This window comes from Xiphophorus couchianus, chromosome 18 (assembly GCF_001444195.1).
Source record: "Xiphophorus couchianus chromosome 18, X_couchianus-1.0, whole genome shotgun sequence".
NCBI classification, from domain to species: domain Eukaryota; kingdom Metazoa; phylum Chordata; class Actinopteri; order Cyprinodontiformes; family Poeciliidae; genus Xiphophorus; species Xiphophorus couchianus.
Window position 1 is genome coordinate 8,602,054 of NC_040245.1, and position 19,374 is coordinate 8,621,427.

Below are 19,374 nucleotides of genomic sequence, written 5' to 3' on the forward strand. Positions count from 1 at the left end.
AGTTTTAACAGTTTAAATATCTGGGTGTTAGCATGTTAGCATGCTTTAATGGAGTATTAGAAGAATGTGGTGCACAACTTATTTTTTCTTTTATAAAATTTCTACTTTATCATGTGAAAAAAGTCCAGAGTAGTAGATGAAAAAAAAACATCTAATTTCTTCCAAATAATCTCTGTCACTCACTATATGTTCATAGTCAATAAAACACAATAATCTTCAGCAGTTCATAGATTTCAATAACTCGATTCACTATGCTAAACCCATCATATTGATAATTTTCAGAGATTGATGTTTTCAAGCTTGTATTTCTGTTAATAATTACATTTTGCTTACAGCTAATACAAACATGGCATTTAAGATTAGACTGTTACATTAAGCCAATAAAAAACATTTTAATACAGAAATGTGGACTTAATTAAAGGTATGATTGATACTTGCTTAAAAGTTGTTTAAAAATGTACTTTTAATCTAAAAAACAAGCCTTATCAGAACACCATCTAAGTTTTTGAATACGACTGCATTCAAAAATATTTATTTACTTCTTGTTTTGATATGAAATAATCTTTGGGTTTTACTTTGAAACCCACAACAGAAATTACTAAGAAGGGTTTCAGGTTTCAGCTTTCCTGGGGAACTGAGCTTATCTAAGACGTAGAGCAAGTCACGTGACATACATAGACACGTAACTGCAGCAGGTAGTACAGTCTCTCTCTCAATATAAAAGTCTTTCTAATATGTGAAAAGCATGTGGAAGCAGGTTAACTAGATCAACTCAATGTACATTGTTTATAACACGTTTTTGCAAGCTGATCATTTGTAATCATCTTGTCAGGATTTGCCTTTTTACAACCCTTTAGTTACTGGACATTTTGCTGCAACTATCTACCGGGTGCCTGCAGCAGCTCCCAGAGAAAGGCTCTGCAGGCTAATTGATTATCTTGTTGAACAAACATTACGTTTTACAGGAGTTTTGTTCTCTCCAACAGCCGGTCTTCCTCTACATCAAGTTTTTCCCTGCCTTTGCTTATTTGCTCAACCCTCTCAGTGACAGGTGCTGACAGATGACAGACTGTCAAGAGCCTCTGATCACACAAACATGTTCTAAGAACACTTTCATTGACTAAAACACACAGCATCACTGGCACTTCTATAAACCAGACAAAGAGAAAACAACATCCCAAAATGATTTACATAGTTTGTTTTTGTGCCAAAATCTGTTCACATGTTATGTTTTAGTGTGCTGTTTTTTTTAAGGCATTTAGAGGTACAGACCCGCAATGACAGAGAGAAGTATCAGTTTTTGTGTGTTCAGGAGATGGAAACGGGAGATTGGAGGGTTCCTCTGGTTCATTTTATTTGACCTCTGTACCTATTGGTGTAGTTTTACATTTCAGGTTAATTGGTGCAAGAGATGATGATGATGTCTCTCCTTGTGTGCTTCCGTGCGTGTGTGTGTGTGTGTGTCGGTTTTGGGTCATATCTCTGCCTCCCTCACTGTCAACCAGGTGCATGGCAGCTTTACAGAGCTTTTATCCCAAGCCGATCCCTGGGAATGCAGAGAATGCCTCCCAGACTCTCCTGGTCACAGTGCCCCAGCAGCTCCTACTCGCTCTCACACACACACCCCCACACGCACACGCCCGCACGGCCACAGATGCAAACACACACAGTATTTATTTCTATTTTCACAAGGACGTTCACTGACTTTCATTCATTTTTCATTCATTTCCATAACTTAACCAGGACCCTTAAACTACATGGGATCTAAACTCAATTCATACTTTAGTTCTAAAAATAACCCCTAACACACTAACAGCAAATATGGCAGTAAGTCCTCACAATACAGTATTTGTTGGGAAAATGGGCCTTATAAGGTGATAAATGCTAAAACATGCACACAGAGAGTTCCTTTGCCTCTCCCAAATGCTCCCCTCCCGCCCTAACCCCAACACCACTGACAGACACAGCCCAAAGAGCAGACACCTGGCTTTGCGCACATACACATGCACACACCCTGGGGATGCTCGGGGAAAGTCAGGGATCAGCAGAAACACTCTGGAGAAACAGGAGAAGACAGAAGGGACCAGATGCAAGATGGTAGTCAACAAAAGAAAGAGGTGGAGGGTGAAAGGGGGGTGAAACAAAGTGAGACTGAAGGAAAGACATGGGGCAAAGATTGAAAGATGTCAAACTGTGTAATGCATTGTAAAACTTGGCAAATAAAATAAACTAAAATAAAATAACTAACAAAACAGATCTCATTTATGCTTATTAGTAGACTAAAACTGTCAAAAGTTGACATGTACAAGCAACTCCCGAAGATTGCAGAGAATCTGGGAAGGAAAGAGTTAACGCTCCCTCTCTGTATGGCTGTCAGTCAGGAGTTAACACCACCTGAGTGTCCTGTCAGGCTCACTTCCTCTTCTTTCTACCACCTGCCAATCAACCTGCCGCGCTGCAAAACCCGCACCTGTGGCATGTGTGTGATTGCTCATGCAAGTGAAGATTTTTTTCAGTCAGGCGAAAAAGAAAATCTCTCTCTTTTCATCACATCCAAATAACGACTGAGCTGAAGTGACACCGCAGTGTAAGATTTACTTCCTCTTGAGGTTTTCTATATTTTGTTAGAAACAAACTATGCATGAGCATCAGATTGGTGTTCATTTGTAATCTGCACCCCTCTCTACGCTGATACCCAGTAAAGTCTGCTCCTTTAGAAGTCAGCAAGTAAATGGAGTTCAACAGGTTCATCTTCCAGAAGAACAACGACTCTAAACATACAGCCAGAGATACAATGGAACTGTTTAGATCAAAGCTTATCCATGTGTTAGAATGGCCTAGTCATAGTCCAGACCTAAGTCTAACTGAGAACCTGTTAGAAGGTTTGAAACCTGGTGTTCACTGATGCTCTCTATCCAGTATGACCTAGCTTGATATATTTTGCAAAAGACAAAATTTTTCGTCAAGACATTTTTTATTTGTAAAAAAGAAAATAGAAAAACAACAGCGTATAAAAGCTTTGGGCTTTTATATGAAATTCATATTGTGACAAAATGCGAAAAGGTTCAATGGCTGTGAATATTCTTAGCAAGCACTCTGAACTCTACGTGAAACCCTTGCAGATAATGAGATTAAAGTGCATGCTAATTGCAGAAATCTGTTGCTCGTAGTTCTTCTGGGGCATTTTGCCTTGTTGCAGGCAGGGCTGACTGGCATGTGTGATAATGCCCAGTCTCAATTCACACGCTGAAAGAATGAAAATCATTTATCTGCTGGGAAGAGAACTCGCAAGCTCCTTCAATCCTGACGCACACACACACACTGTTCGTTATCTAAACACCGAGGGCCACGATTCTTCATTCCCACCTTCTTCTCTCGCAGACTCTGTCTCTGAGGCCAAGGCAAACATTGTGTGTGTGTGATACACTCATATCTCAACACACACACCTCCCACCATTCCAAATCCCCAGATGTTGTTACTCGGACTAAATGGTGTGCACTGAATGTGCTGCAATTTGTATCATATCCAGGAAACACAGATCCTTCAATATAGCTGTTGCATCTAACGAGCAGAAAATCTGAAGATCATTTTCACGTTTAAATGTGTCCAATTGATTAACTATTCTGAAATACTGCTTGTTTAACCTTGCACGCTCTAAAGCACTGAATCAGGTTTTTCGCTGTCCTCTCTCACCACCTGAGCAAGTAAGAACGTTGAGTTTGAGGAAGTGCACAGGACTGACAACGGGACAAATGGATGTGGAGAAAACAAGTCTAACAAGGGCAGTGAATGCAACCTGTCAGCGTCGGTGCAGCTGTGTGGCGTCTCTGCTAGTTGAACAGGCTCTGTTTCACACAGAATTCCTCTGTGGCTCTCTAATAGAGTGACGGCCCTCACAGAGCGGTCCTACAATTGGTTCCCGAGGGAGCGTGGAGGGAGGGAGGGAGATGGGGGATTGGGGTGCAGGACTCACCCCCCCCCATGCTCAGACAGATGCAGACACTGCACTTAAGACTGTCTGTATGGGAGGAATCCTGGAGAGGAGCCAGTGTGGAGTACTTTCTTGTGTTAAAACCCATACACAGATTTTCAATCACCATGGCAACATTAACTTATAAGGCTTTCTCGAGATGCTTACAAGAAATCAGAGCCTGAAATTCCCTTTGGTGAGTACAGTAGCAAGAAAAACACATAAATCAAAGTGAGAAAACTTGTTCATTTTAAGTCATTCAGGCAAAGAGGAATGCAAAGTGCAAAAGAGGTGATGGAAAAGTGAAACATTAACAGCACATAATGACAGCATTGTCATTAAAGACTTTAAGAGCATCCCAGTGTTCTGCAATACCTTTACGTGAATACCATGCCTTGGTAAAATACTCATATCTGTTTAAATGTTTTTAGAGAACATTAAAGATGGGCCACATTTTTTTAACTCCAGGCTTGGATAATTTTATCAAAAGCATTTACGCTTCTGAAAAGAACATGGTCAAAAAGGTTACTGCCACCTCTTGCCGGAGCATTGGCTGCCACCCAGAAACAGTTGGTGTGGATTGTTTGATAGGAGCATTATGGCCCTTAAGTCTACAAATACTTTCCACAGCAATGGAAGCTTAAAGCTGAAAAATAGGTGGGATACTCTGAAACCTTTAGAAAATAAGAAATCTTTTTTTATGTACATCAAACTTTGTGATATGAATAAAGAAAATGTCCAAGAAGAAATCAGACAAAGGAAAAGGACATCAGTATGCTGCTGGACATCATACCAGAAAGAAAGAGGAAATGACGAGGATTCCCAGTATGTAACACTCCTACTTGAAAGATCGTGAGAGGGAAAACAGCAGGGATATACTACTCAGACGACTCATACAGCAGAGTCTCCTGGGTCATCCTGACGTTGTGATCAGCACTAATCAGCATAAACAGGAATTAGACAGATGAATGGAGGAACCGAGGAGTGCAATTAAAGGAGGGAAAACAGAACATTCCCTTTTGGCTCAACCCCAAATGCATAACAGTCTTTCCATCCCTGTCATGTCATCACTCAATTAAAAGGTTAGGCCATGTTTATTCTTTCCATTAAGCAGATTAAGGAAAACATCAACAATCACTTATTAGCAACACTCATAGCCTCTGGGCAGAGCCAGTGCTAATTGCAGTTTATGCATGTTTCTGAGAAAAAAAGGATGAGCAGATACACAGTTTTTTTTCTTCACAGCTTTAGATTTTTTTAAAATCACTCGAAAGAAAAAACTGCACATAAAACTATACTACGTTATTCTATTTGCATATAGGATAAATGCAAAGTGTTAAATTGTTTAATGATTGTAATTCAACATTTTCACCCCACCCCAGTCTGGTTAAATCTAACAAAAACAAATGTGCGTATCTAGAGCTAACGAGAGAAATGGCTCTGCAACCGTTAAAAACTCACACCACTCCATTTTTGTTTACATTTTGTGAAGAAGGAAGTTGCTCTCATGTCTTCTTCAGAGGTTTTCATCTTGTTTCCCTTCAGTGGTTCTTGGTCCAGCGCCACCACAGGTGAGGGGATGAAAAGGTTTTTGAAAGGGTTTGGTTGTTGTGGCACAATGCAATGTGTCACAAGCAAACCGCACCAGCTGAAAATTTAACAAATATTGTGATTTTGGTCTACTTAACTGCTAAGTGTAAAATCACCATAATTTATGCTTATATACCTCTCAATCTAAAGCAAAGACTGTTTGAATTTTCTCTAATTATAAAGTTGGTTTTCTGCTTAGAACTGTTTACACTTTCAACAATTATTTGTAGATCCCAAAAATGTATTTGTGACAATGTCAGGCGCACTTCAATGGTGGGTGATGTCATCATAGCAAGAATCCAAAAAGTAAGCAAGACTGATTTCTAAAATCAATAAAAGTGAAAAACATCAGAAGGGGTGAATGCTTTTTATAGGTACTGTATTTGCAAACTGAGAAACGGGCAAAATAAGAAGAACATTCAATTCTGTCTTATGCCAGACTGTGTTTGTGCGGGTAATGCAGCAACACAGGTGTAAACAGCGGCAAAACAAGAAGCAGCATGTGGATTTTCCTGCTGTTTTTGATGTCTTTGGTGAGTTATTGCCACCATACCAACATGATAAGCATGTAAATTTGGAAGCAGAAGATAAAACACCTCTGTGCCCATCTGTGAACCCCCCACGTCCCTCTACTGTCCATCTATCTCATTCCTTTTCTCAATCAGTTTTGTGCTTCACTCTTCCCGTAGGGTCCAGATAGGCATCTCTCCCCCCAAATCTGAGACAGAACCCACACACAGCACCCCCACCACCATCAAATACCACAGAACAAGTGAGTGTACACCTCTGTCAGAAGTTTGTGCACAAGAATACACATGAAGTTATGTCTGATTTAATCTGAAAAAAAAAATGAGATAAGACCGGTCCTGTGATGATGTAGTTTGTGGGAAGACTGTGCCTTGTGTGTCTGCGGTCTGCAAGTGCATGTAGGTATCTGTTTCTGAACAAAGCAGGAAGCGAAGACTTCTGCACAAGATGGTGGCGATAAGGGTGGGTGCATGTGATTGTGTGTATGTGTGTCACCAGGGAGGTGTGACGGGGTTCAGTGGTAGGACACGCTCATCCATGCTGGTATTCGTGAGAGGCGCTGAGGCAGGATGGGATGAGGGAGTTCATGGGATGTGGCAGTTTAACGCGGCAGAGAAATGCCCAAATTCTGCTTCTTTAAATCTGCCAGAAGTCATTGCAGAAAAACACAATATCATATACAAACAGCACACTACGTTTCCGAGTTTCATATTGCTCACTGGGATAGCACCTTTTGATCGCATCCTTCTATCCATGCAAAATAAATAAATAAGAGCTGATGTCAGAGATATGAATTGGCTATTTATTTGAACATGGAATGATTCCAGTGTGCTCAGCATTTGTCAGAAGAAATGACGGTTATCAAAGAAAACCTGTTCCCATGCTGTGTTTTACTGCCTGAAGATCAGGTCATTAGAAGTGTACCTCCTGATTATAATGCATTTTTCCTATGATGTCATTTTCATGCTTTCTGCTGTTGGAAAATGTTCATTTTCTCAATGTTGTTGTTTGCTGACTCAGCCATTAAAAAATAAAAATAAAAAAATAAACCTAATTAACATAAATAAATAATAGTAAAAAAAATTCAGACAAGAAACACAACCTAATGAGGAAAAATGTTAACAAAAAAAATAAATTGTATTTCAAATATAAAAATAACTTTTTTTAATGCATTTCTAAAGTTACCATTTATTTGTGTTCAGTGAACTGTCTTTCAAGAATATAAAACCAGTGCCACAAAAATAACAGCAAGAAAATCCATAGAACAATTAAGCAATGTGTGATTATATTCATACAAAAATGAAAATGTTGTCTTCACCCTCGTTCACAATCTGCTTTCCTGTGTGACCATTGTCAAATAAAGGCCACTAGAGCCAGAAAAAAAAACAATAAAAAAAAAAAAAAGATGGAATTAGTAGTTATGTGGAAATGGATCCAAAGGACTTGCGTAAATCTAAGTTCTCTTTTTTGGAACTTAGAGTCCCTTAGGCTTCTCATTGTTTTGAGTTTTGGTCAATCCAAAGAATCCAGGGAACTAAATATTTTTTATTTAGTTCACTGTAGAGATTATCAGCCACAGTTAATCATGACAACCGACAGGAAAGACTCTGCTTATGTGAGACAATCAGTTCAAACTTGTGCACCCAAATTATGTGCTCAAACGTTCCAGTTTATGTTGCATAATAATTCCAACTAGAAAAGACTGGTTAGATCACTCAAAGCACAAAGTTATCATGATATCCATGCAGATGACTGCAGATAAACTTTTGAACTGCAAGTATAAAAATAAAAGCTGATGATACAGCGTAAGAGGCAGCTTTGTGTCTACACTACATATTTTATATGTTTTCCTAACATGTTTCATCATCAGCCTGGCTTAGGCTTTATGGTCTGACTCATGAAGATTAGTCGATCAGACCCCAGTACAGCTAGTGTGTGATAACCTCGATGATAGAGCCCAGGCAGATTCACTTAGGCGGACACCGACAAAGTGACTAACTCAAATCGTCTGGACATAGACCCATATTACGCACAAGGCACCGGAAGAAAATGATGTGGTGACTGATAGCGACAAACAAAAGCTGTGCCCCTGTACAAACACACAAACACAATGAGCATTGAGAGCTCAACACACACGCGCTCATGTGGAAGAACTATAAGTAGCTCATGCAAAAAAGTCATCTTATCTGCAAAAGTGTTGAAGTGTAAATCAGTCCATTGGCTATTTAAACCCAACCATATCCTTCCACGTAAGAAGCTTTTTAAGGCAGTCTGTTCAGAGTGTGTGTGTGGGCGTGGAGGTGTGTGTGTGTGCTCAGACCGAGTGCAACAGAGACAGTTTTATTATTTTTGAAAAGAGTATGAAAACAAACAGCCAAGCTCCCACTGAGATTTGTGTGGGCATGTGCGTGTATGTGTATCTATGACCATTTTAAAAACAAGTGTGTGAGGGAGTATGTGTAAGAGAGTTAAGTCATTATTTTGAAAATAAAAATTAAGTAGTATATAGATAGTATTCATAATTCACTCAGTCCCTGATATTTTTAAAATTAATGGATGCTTTCAGGATTTTGTGCTGCCACGATAAAACACATGTAAAAGTTCTTGTATTTACAGTAACTTATTGATACAACTAGCTGCGATATACATCAGCTGGCGTGTGGCTCGGTGGATCTGAACAGAGGGATGAACAGGGGCAGAAGGTAAATATTTGGTCTAGTTTAAGTGCTGGTGTTTACGTTAAGGACAGCAAAGCTGTTTGTCTGAAGCCTCTCTCTCCTCACAATGTGTAAACTTGGCCAGCAGATAAAGACTAAGCTCCGCTCGCCTCTTGCAGATGAAGAGAAAGACGGTGAGGGAAGGATAACAAAATAAACACAAAACATTTGAAGGAGTGCTTTTCTTGCAGATCCTATCTCTATCAGAAACATTAACTGTACCGTGGCACAACAAATAATGAGGTGACAAGTGAGCGAAAATATAAATATCACCGAGAAGCCACGTGGAAGATCAAGGCACTGACAACAAAACAGTGACAAGAAGGCAGAAGAACCCAGTGATAAAAAGACGGGCTTATGAAATCAGGACAACTGGCAGTACAACAATATTTATTTTCAGAAAAGACCAAGAGGAGAAGAAGACGGTCTTAAAATAAAAAAATATATATTATATAGAGATCAGAAGGTATAGATGCAGAAATATGCAAATGAGAGGAAAAGCAATCAGCTGGACTAAAGACAGAGAGATTACTTAGATACCGAGGCCCAGACTCAGAAAGACAGAGGCTTTTCTAAGGAGTTTAATCCGAGAGTCTACCCTACAGCTTATTATTTTATTAGAAAATGCCAAAATAGTAGTCCTCAGTGTCTCAGAAAATAATTTTTTTTGTATATCTAAAGCATGTTTGTTTTCAACAGCATTGTCATCAGCAAATGTGAGTAACTTTGGCCGAGGTCGTAGCCGTAACTATAACGTGACAAAAACAAAGAGTGAGCAAGGAGAATACACTCTGTGTACTCATATTATTTATTCGCAGATTAAATAAATATATTCTTAAATGAAAGAGAAGTATAGTAGCTACCGCAGTGTGTACAGAGGATTGTTAGCAAGCAAAACTGAGACACGAGTCCTATCGTTGTTGGTAAGAGCCGTTCAAAAGAATTGGATCATCTTTGAACGTCACATATCTAGTCTTCCTCTGCATTCTCAACTCAGGTTAGGTTTAGACTTTGGCTGATCTGTATTTGTGTTTTGGCTTGGGTGTGTTTGTCTTCTGTACTTGAGCTCTTACATCCAACATGCAATCCTATTATTGTGATTTTAGATATTTCTTCATGCTGTGTTCAGTTTGTTTTCCTTTGTGTTTAGTTATGGTCTCTTTGTGTTTTCTTTGTTAATTAGTCTCCTCCCATTAGTTCCCCGGTTTAGCACTCTCATCTTACAGCTGTTCCACCTTCCCCTGATCTGAATTCTCATCTGAATTCAATGTCATTGCCTTACCTCACTATGGCCACGTAGATTGTGGAGAAACTAGCCGCCACCAAAGGACGTGCAAAATGACATAATCGAAGTGTCAACCACAGCTCCTGCATACTCACGGCCTGTAACTAATGTAAAGTGAAATAAATTTAAGTCATGATCCACGAGTATACTGAGTTGTCTGGATAACTAGTGTGTTATGGCAGTTAAATATTCATCTAAAACAATTGCAAGAAAAGTGAAAAGCATCGATTTTTTCTCTGACATCATAAAAGCAGGAATACTTACTACTGGCTGTTGCTAATTTAGGATACATCTCTGTGGTTCTTATAGGTCAGCAGAAAAGGAAAAACCTTGCAGATCTGCTCTGTCTCTGCTGTCATGACTAAGCTCATATAACTGTATTCACTGCCACGACATGATAGGATGTGAACTGATGTCTTTTCCTGTTCCCCTCCACAGGTATACAGTTATCGTAAAAACACAGCTAAACAAATTTCCACTTTATTTTGATTCATATTCATTTGCACTCATACTGCTTTCATTGGCAACATCGGAGCTTTGACAATATGATCATGCAAATTAATAATCAAACCCTGCGGACTATATCCCAACGCGTCTAAAACAGATTCATTCATTGTGAAGTTTTATTAGTGGTCCTTTCATGTCAGTGTATTTTGATTAGGAATTAGTCCCCCCCGGCAGTGTCAACCATCTAAACAAAGGCCAGCTGTATAAACCTGTGGCTGCAACTCATCTACTCTCTGTTTGTTCTATTGGCAGTCTTGATTCTCACTTTGTCTGTAAGTATGAATGGAGCTGCTGGCAGCATTGTTCTCTCAAATCAGTAGTCCGCCGATGCGTCTGTTGGAAATAATAGAAAACATGCATTCTACTGTTGTGACGGAATGGATCCGTCACAACAGTAGAATGAAACAAAAAAACAAACAAAAAAAAAACGTGTAAGATGATTGGGAGGATTAATACTCATATCTCAAACTATGAAAAAGCATAGAAGGAAAGAGCGCTCCAGCCTTTACTCTGAACAGTTCTACACATTCTCTGGATACTTGTGTTGCTCAGAAAGGTCCTAGCGTGGTGGGGCAGCACGCTGATTCAGCTGCAGGTTATTGGGCCTCAAAGACGCTTTTTTTGCAGTGAAAATATTATGATACATCTGCACATATTTAACTCCCAACCCTACTTGCACACACAAGCCTGCAGCCAATGACCGGTGCATGACTGAAAGGTAGTGTTGGTGGTCATTGAAAACAAGAAAACACAATCACACCTGCCTTTTTGATCAGCATAGTAACCAGCCCCAAACTCAGTTCTTTCTTCATTAAAATAATGTAGTGAATATAAAGAAATAGCAATTGATTTTTTAGCTGACGTTCAGTTAAAAAGTAGGAAGCGGTGCACCACCAATGATCTATCTCTGAGAAACATAATAGAAATAGGACATGTAAATCTAATGGAATAGTGAGACAATGTAAACATCAGTAAAATAGCTCTTACATGAACCACTATAATGTTTTTGTAAAAATGTTACATATTCCACTAGCACATGTTGCAGACTTAGTTTATCTATGGCAGGTTAGAAATTAAATATTTATAAACCAATATCTTGAACTATCCATTTTTAGCCTTTTTTGTCACAAATAAATCTAAACAGAAATGTTTCTCTGTCACTTATATCCATTTTTAGACCTGATCATCTTTACTTACAGTTAAAAAAGAAGAATCTCAATGGATCTGGAATGAGGTGAAGTTATTGGTATGAGATCAGGGTCTCTCTCATACACACAACCACAAACACAGACTTGGTCTTTCTCTCTTTACAGTGACTTTGCATTGACTTCCATTCATTTTTTATTAATTTCTACAGCCTAATCCTAACCATTACATACCCTGAACATAGCCTTAATTCAATTCACAACTTAATGCTAAACTTAACTTGTAACCCAAAAACAGCACTTTTTCTTATGGGGTCTGGGTTTTGGACTCCATAAGGCACAGAGGATCCTCACAATGTAGTATGTGCTGGAAAAATGGATCTTACAATGCAGCAAATACAAAACCACACACGCATTAACAGGTCTTATTGTTGGTGATTCTGTTGAAATATACCATCTCTTTAGCATCTTCACTTCAAATAACAGCCTGTCTTTTACCTTACTTGAGCCTGAATACAGCTGCCATACTCCAAAATAGCTCCTTGACTGAACTGGTCTTGGCAGCTAACTGATAAATTTAGAACCCCCTGACCCAGGAGGGATAATATAATTCTTATTTTAACCACAATCCTTTAAAGCTATTAAGAGCATAGTGAACAGAAAAAAGAAAATCTTTGCAACATTCAAAGAGCATCATAATATAATGATACGCTTCATTGCATCTACCGGAGCTGTATATGGTGCGAGACCAGGGTGTAACCCCAAATGACCCTCTGGGCTTTCGGACTAAGGCGCCATGAAAACAAGGCCTAACCAGCCGCCTCAGTCTGCCTCGCCTCGCATGCTATTTGTTCAGTATGTACTACAAATTTCCCTGTGTTGCAGGCATGTAGAGATCAGTGCAGCGAACTGTGCCCGGCCTTGGCTTACCTTATGGACCTCGTTACCATGCCACAGAGTTCAGACCTGACAGATCCAATAACCCCTCCACCGCCGTTCGGGAGAGAAATTGCTCCGAGCAATCCATGCTGAAGAACGCCCCGTGCCTCACCCTGCGTTTAAAGTTATGATCCTTATCGCAATTAATTCAATAAAGCGGTAATGTGCTGCAAACCTGGTACCCCCCTGCTTTGTCCAGTGTACAGAGGGATATAGGCTTTCAGGTCCAGGCTCTCTCACTGACTTCAGTGTCGAATGTAATAGGGAGCAGACAGGAGTTAGACAGCGATAGGTAAGTCTGCACCAGTGCGAGTAAAGAGCCCTAATCAAATTTGTTTTAGACTTTTAAAAGATACTTTCAGGGGTTTGTGTTAATAACCTAATAATAATAAAAAAGGGAAAGCCGATCCAAGGTCAACAGTGGAGGGAGGCCATTTTTAATTTAGAAAACTGGAGAGGGTTCCAGATAATTGGCTACTATCCTGTGAACGCACACATCAGCTTCCAGGGTTGCCACGACATCACAGGGGAGGGGATGAACTAAATTACTGCAACAACTGTTAAAAGAGCCGACAACAGATGGTGATAGGGATGTGTAAACAAACTACAGGCTTATGAATAAATAATGTAGGTTGCAAAGGATAAAGATTTTTAGCAATGGTATGTAGCTTGCAACTGAGTTCTAAAAAGGTATTTTCTGTGTATGTTTTGCTTGAATTGTTTCGGTACTTTAATGTCAACTGCTGTTCAGAGCGACCATCGACTTCTCTTCTTCTGCTTAGAACTATTACCTGAAATAATATAAATATTATTAAAAACAGAGAGCATGTCATGACAACATTTTAGTGTAATTGAGAACATGACCCTGCTTTAGATGAAAAGTAACATCCAGTTCTGTGTATTGTTTTTTCCAAGCCCTAATTATTCCAGCCGACTCCTGGAGATTGAAACCGTGATTAGATGCGACTTGACACATTCTACAAGTCAGCGAGTGTGTCTGTGTTTCTGTGGCTGTGCATTTTATTTATTTGTTTGTCTATTGATGAAGAGCAATGTTGTGGCATACGGAAGGTGAGCTGTTAGATGACAGTGCCTGGATTGTTGCTGTCTTTTAGCCAAATAGGCTGAGACTTAGAGAGCTTAATAAACAAGGAAGTAAAAGTCCATTTTGTTTGCGTTTGCATAAAAGCTACTTATGGAAAATTGTGTAGATAAGGCAAATTAAGTAGATCACATGTAAAATGGAAGTCGTTATGTTCTTACAGACATTTGTGTGCACATAAGTTATTATGGGGGCATAGTTATAAAGCTGGTCTTTGTGCAAATGCGGACGCCCCAAACAGATGTCTAGGTTAGATGCAAAAGTCTCCAACTTAGGCAAACACTCATGCTGACAATCTGCTGGACAATCTATGGGTAAATATGCCAACCTTTTGCTTCCTGTCCATTTTTGGGTCCTTTAACTGTCTAACACATTGTTGTGCTGCACATATATTCTAATCTGTTGATATGTGTTGATCTCTTGCTTCCTAGTCTTGAGTTAAAATGTATAACAACAAATTATCAGACAACATATTATCAGGTTACTTGAATAGACGTTCTCAACAAGCCACGTTGGAGCAAAACACTTCCAAGAAGACGCTCTCGTCATATATTTGGTCAGATAAGACCAAACCTTTGGGATATTTTGGCCTACATGCAAAATGTTACATATGGGGTAAACACTGCACATCACCCTGAACATACACTCCCCATGGTGACGCTGCATCATGCTGTTGGGATGACTTCTTCCGCAGGGACAGTAAGGCTGGCTAGAGTTGATGGTAGTCAAATATGTAGAGGGTGGCAAAGGTGCAGCTTCCTGCAGGTCAATGAAGGTAAAAAAAAGAGCCAGAGAAACATTAGAATGGCATGTAGAAAATGGTCCAGTCAAAGTTCAGACCTAATTCCCATTGAAAATATATGGCGGAAGATAGTTTGTGTTGGACTACCACCAAATTTTTCTGGTAATATACTGTGATATCTGTGGCTGTTAGACAACAATATGTGACAAAGAGCATGAATACTGTCACAAAGCACTCTGTGTAAACATGACCTGAAGCATGCGGTCATTGTGGTTGTGTACTGAGCAGTGAACCCTGATAAAACATATACACTTTCACAAAACTGGCTCCACTTCTCTCCTTTCCTGACTTACTGCACATGCTAGACTTCATGTTCAAACATAGTGACAATGACTAACACATATTCCTGAAGTCATCTCTTTCTACAAATCTAGTCTCCTGCACAAAGCAAAGTGGCAAATTGAAGGCACATCTAGCTGAATACCGCATGCGCAAACAGCAACGACTTACAGCTAAGAAACTAAATAAAACATTTATCTCGTTCTTCCTGTGACATAGTCCAGAGTTAGTTGGAAAGTTATTCTGTCCACTCATTACTAACTAGACCTCTCAACATTGGAATATTTTACAAGTGAAATGTTCAACAAGTCCTATCAAAATACAGAGGTAAACATTATGCAGCCTAGCAACTCAAGCAGATGCTTTGTGCTGAATCAGTGATATGATTAGAAAGAAAGGATAAAACACAGTTTGGTCACAGTTATGTTTTCAGATCACATACATGTTTATTAAAACATATGAAACAGAGACAACACTTCCTCTCTTTGTGCCACTTTGTTTGGTTCCAAATGGAGTATTTGATTTCCAACTGTAAGCGAACTATACTAGAGTTCACTTGCGAACAGAAACCCACCCACGTTTTCAGGTGAACCAGAGTTTGCTTGTTTGGTCCTACACTAGAGTTCTGGTAAACTTTAACACATACCTAAACAAAGTAGACTTTACAAAAAAAAAAAAAAAACTATAGTTCATTTGATATACTGTAGATCCAAGAGCTCTGGTGTGAAATAATCCTAAAGTGAGAAGAACTGGTATTGGGGACAAGAATATCCTAATCAATACCTCCCTTGAGTTGCTGATAGGAGGATGACTGGTTGGTGCAGGGCAAGAAATGTCCTTAGTCAGCTCAGGCTATCTGACCAACGTTTGCACCCTGTCCATCACCCTCCCGCACCTCTCGCAGTCTCCCCCTCAGATTGATTAAATTGGATCAAGATGACACTGATAATTGGCTCAAGCTGTGGCCAGTGCACAGGCCCAATGATCCATATCTAACTCCTTTTGTTGCGATGGTGTCCCTTTTCCCGCGCCGCTCCTCCATTTGGAACGGTTTACCTTGGCTCCGCCACAAGCGTTTTAGCCCAATCCCCCGCTGAACACAACAGCCTGCTGACATCATGAGAGCGACAGAAAGGTTACATTTTTTGCAGATGGCTGGAAAATTATCAATGGAATGACTCCTTTTTTCTTTTTTGTGGACGCTCAAGTCAGGAGAGCAGATGAGGTGTTTTGGTGTAAAATGTTTCCATTTGACATGATTCGTTTAAAACAGTAAACTAGAAAAAAAAAGAAACAATAACTATCCACCTAGCATTGGTCATTCTGTGCAGGTTTTAGAGTGATACATCAGATACAGTACAGCAGACTGGAAGCGCTCTCTCTTTCTTTGCTTCTAAGTGCCTGATTTATTTTTTAAGGCGATAGCAAAGCCAAATGTTTTTTAGCTCTAATGATGTAAAGTAAATTGTTATAAAGTGCGGCTCCATGAGCGAAGAAAAGCTTAATCAGAAACAATATACACCTCACAGCTCTGGCTTGTGACCTGCCGTTGCCTGCTAAATAGGTCTGACATGTTTGTTATGCTTAGAAATTCCTGACTACTGGAATCTACTTTCACCCTTTCAAACTGCTGATGTTCCTGGCCACCGCCTGACCTTGCCCTAAACTTTAAAATATAAACAAACATCTCAAAACCACTGTAAAATTTACAAGCTCTATTGCAGATCATTTAGTGTGCTTCAAAAAATGCAGTCAATAAGGCATCTAAGCATAAGGAACATTTGAATTAGGTAAGTGGTTCAGGTTATCGGTCCAGAATCAGAGGTCTATCCACCACCCTTGGCTGATACATTCAATTACTCTATGGCACTTTATCTAATGCTCTAACTCAGCCCTAAAGCCTGGGCTGATCCTGCTGCACTCGAGCCGTGGACAAAATCTTAGCCTGTCACATCTGATTGAAGTAAAGCCTCGTGGATCTTATTGCTTTGTCACCAAGGATACTAATCAGATTTCCATCTTGCTTGGCCTCATGCGGGATTTCCCGATCAAATGCTGCGACTTGGCCCCAGCGACCGGCCGAGGCTCATTATCTAACATGTTTTCTATGTGGCAGGGTCAAGCGCAGTGTGAGGCTCAGGGAGAAACACTATACCTGTCTTTTTGGAGCAGGCTGGAGGTAGAGTCATCATCAGGTTAAAAGGGAAAGGATTTGATCTCAGCAGGGTCAGAGTGGGGACTTGGCTCGCATCAGGGGACAAATCCAAGTAATGCTGGATTAAGATAGAGAGTTTTACGTTTTTCTTTTCATTTTCAAATAAAGGCTGATTTGATGGCTCATACTCAGGCAAAATATATTTCAACACCATTGCTCTAAATTACAAAAGATTACCATTATTATGAAAGTTTGCCTTTTTTTCTTGCAAAGTTCATCCTGTAAGAGATAGGACAGAGATGCTAGGTGGAGTTTAAACCAATCAAAGATGGCTGCATTGATGCTTTCAGGCACAGCAGAGCAACTCACATGCTCCCTTGTTTATTGACACAGAGGTGACCTCTGAACTCGGCTTGTGCCTGCCAAGAGGTACGGTATTAGTCACGGTAACTCAGTATCTGTGTGTGAAAGGAATATAAGGTACGTTTGTGATTGCATGCATGTGTGTCTGTGTCAGTTTGTCAGTGTTGGTGTGAGATTAAAAAAAAAACCATCTGACATGAACTAAGCAACTGCAGTTATTCTCCAAATGACCTAAAGTGGAGCAGGTATAAACACAGACAAAATGAATTAGCACAAGACTGACACTGTGATGCGGCTTTCGGACCAAAAGTTGCACGCACCGAGCTCCGCACAGGGTACGGAGGTGAGGGAGCATTTTAAGGCGTACAGTACAGAGACAGATGAAGAAATGTGAGAAAATGTTGTCATGCAGGGATGAGTGTAAGGCTTGTTGCAACTTGGATACTGGGATAGAATGAGACAATAGGATTCACTTGGGACCGCATATCATAACAACTTAGTCGTAAATATGTTTATGTGTTTCTTTTTAACGTATAACTCTCTCTCAACTGAACAAAAACACTGAAGAAGCTTCTGCTGCCAGAAAGTAAAGTATGTCTTCTGACTGCAATCCAATAGATTGTGCCAGTGGCTCAGATTGTATATGTTTAGCCACTGGCACAATTTCAGCAAACCCAATGAAATAGCTGTCACAAATTCTGCTTACTTCAGTGCTAGAGCTGATGGACCAGTGTGTCAGATTTTTGTATGCCTGCTCTTTCTTCTCAAACTTTCAATGAGCCATGGCCAGCTCTTTAAGATGAAAGAGACCATGGATATTGCTTTTGTTGGTGTAAAACACTTATACAGTTCTGATTTATAAGCTAGCCAGTAATTACTCAGTTGTTGTGCGTGTGATCTTAAAAAAACTTTTCATGCAGGTCTGTATTGCCAATAGTGTGTACTCTGGATTTTAGTGACCAGGACGGGCTAAATTTGAATGAACATTGCGCTCCATTAGAAAAAGTTGACCATAAGTGATTTTATTTGGTACAGCTTTATGTCAAATCCATTGCTATAAGTTAATGCTGTTTCATTTTGGGGGTGGAATCCAAATCAGAACCTGAACTCTGTTCACCAATCTGACAAGCATTGGTGAAAGTTTCTAAGGATACTCAGTTTTAACGTTCATCTAATGCAGTCAGATGACGGCTGGAGGGTATCCCCCCCCGATTTGTGAAGGGATAAAAACACGACTGCATCAAATGAAGTCGAACTGTTTGTTCACTTGTCCATTTTTCATTAATGTAATGGTTCATCTAAATGGTAAATTATAATTGTATGTAATTATAAGTAAAATGAATGAGCAGATGTTGGCTGAACAGGGATGGTAAGATGTTCTCTCCACTTCTGCAAGATGAGGCAAGAACGAGGCAACGCATATTTGCTGTCACAGGTGTTCATAGTGATGTTAAAACACCTGGCCCTGTTGACAACTGGCAGCTCTTGAGCGCACAAGTTTGTCTTGGAGTAGATGCTACTGTCTGCTTTGACGTTCCAAGTGACAAAAAAAATGTAGTTTCATCCAAGTAAAAGTTCAAAAACGGCAAATGGACGATGAAAGAAGGAAATAGGAAAAAGTGTGTTTAAATGACCAAGTTGCATTGGATTTTAGTGCATGTCAAGGGCAAATGGTGAAAAGAGTGAGAATAGAGTGAATGGGCAGAAACAAAGAGCGCTGAGTGGCAAGGAAAAGGGTGATTCTATTTCACTTAATGCAACCATGGAGGCTCAAAGCTCCAGCGCTGCTCATTTCGGCGTCTTTAATGTAAATAGCTGTAACTGGCTGAGCTCTTAGACACATGTGAATGCACCGTTGTCATGTTATATGACCTGTCTAACTAAACAGCACTCATAGACAGAAATTCCTGCTCCTGCTCTTTTCCCATCACTGCAGTGGGGGCAGGGGGAGCAGGGGATGAGTGAAGACTGATAGAAACATAATGAGTGAG

At 39.9% G+C, this 19,374-nt stretch overlaps 1 long non-coding RNA gene across 1 annotated transcript in view; it reads right to left on the reverse strand.

The window, feature by feature from the left end:
- LOC114133201 (uncharacterized) overlaps positions 1-19,374 on the reverse strand; it is a 47,888-nt gene that overhangs the window by 12,346 nt on the left and 16,168 nt on the right. The gene's annotated exons all lie outside the window — the stretch shown is intronic.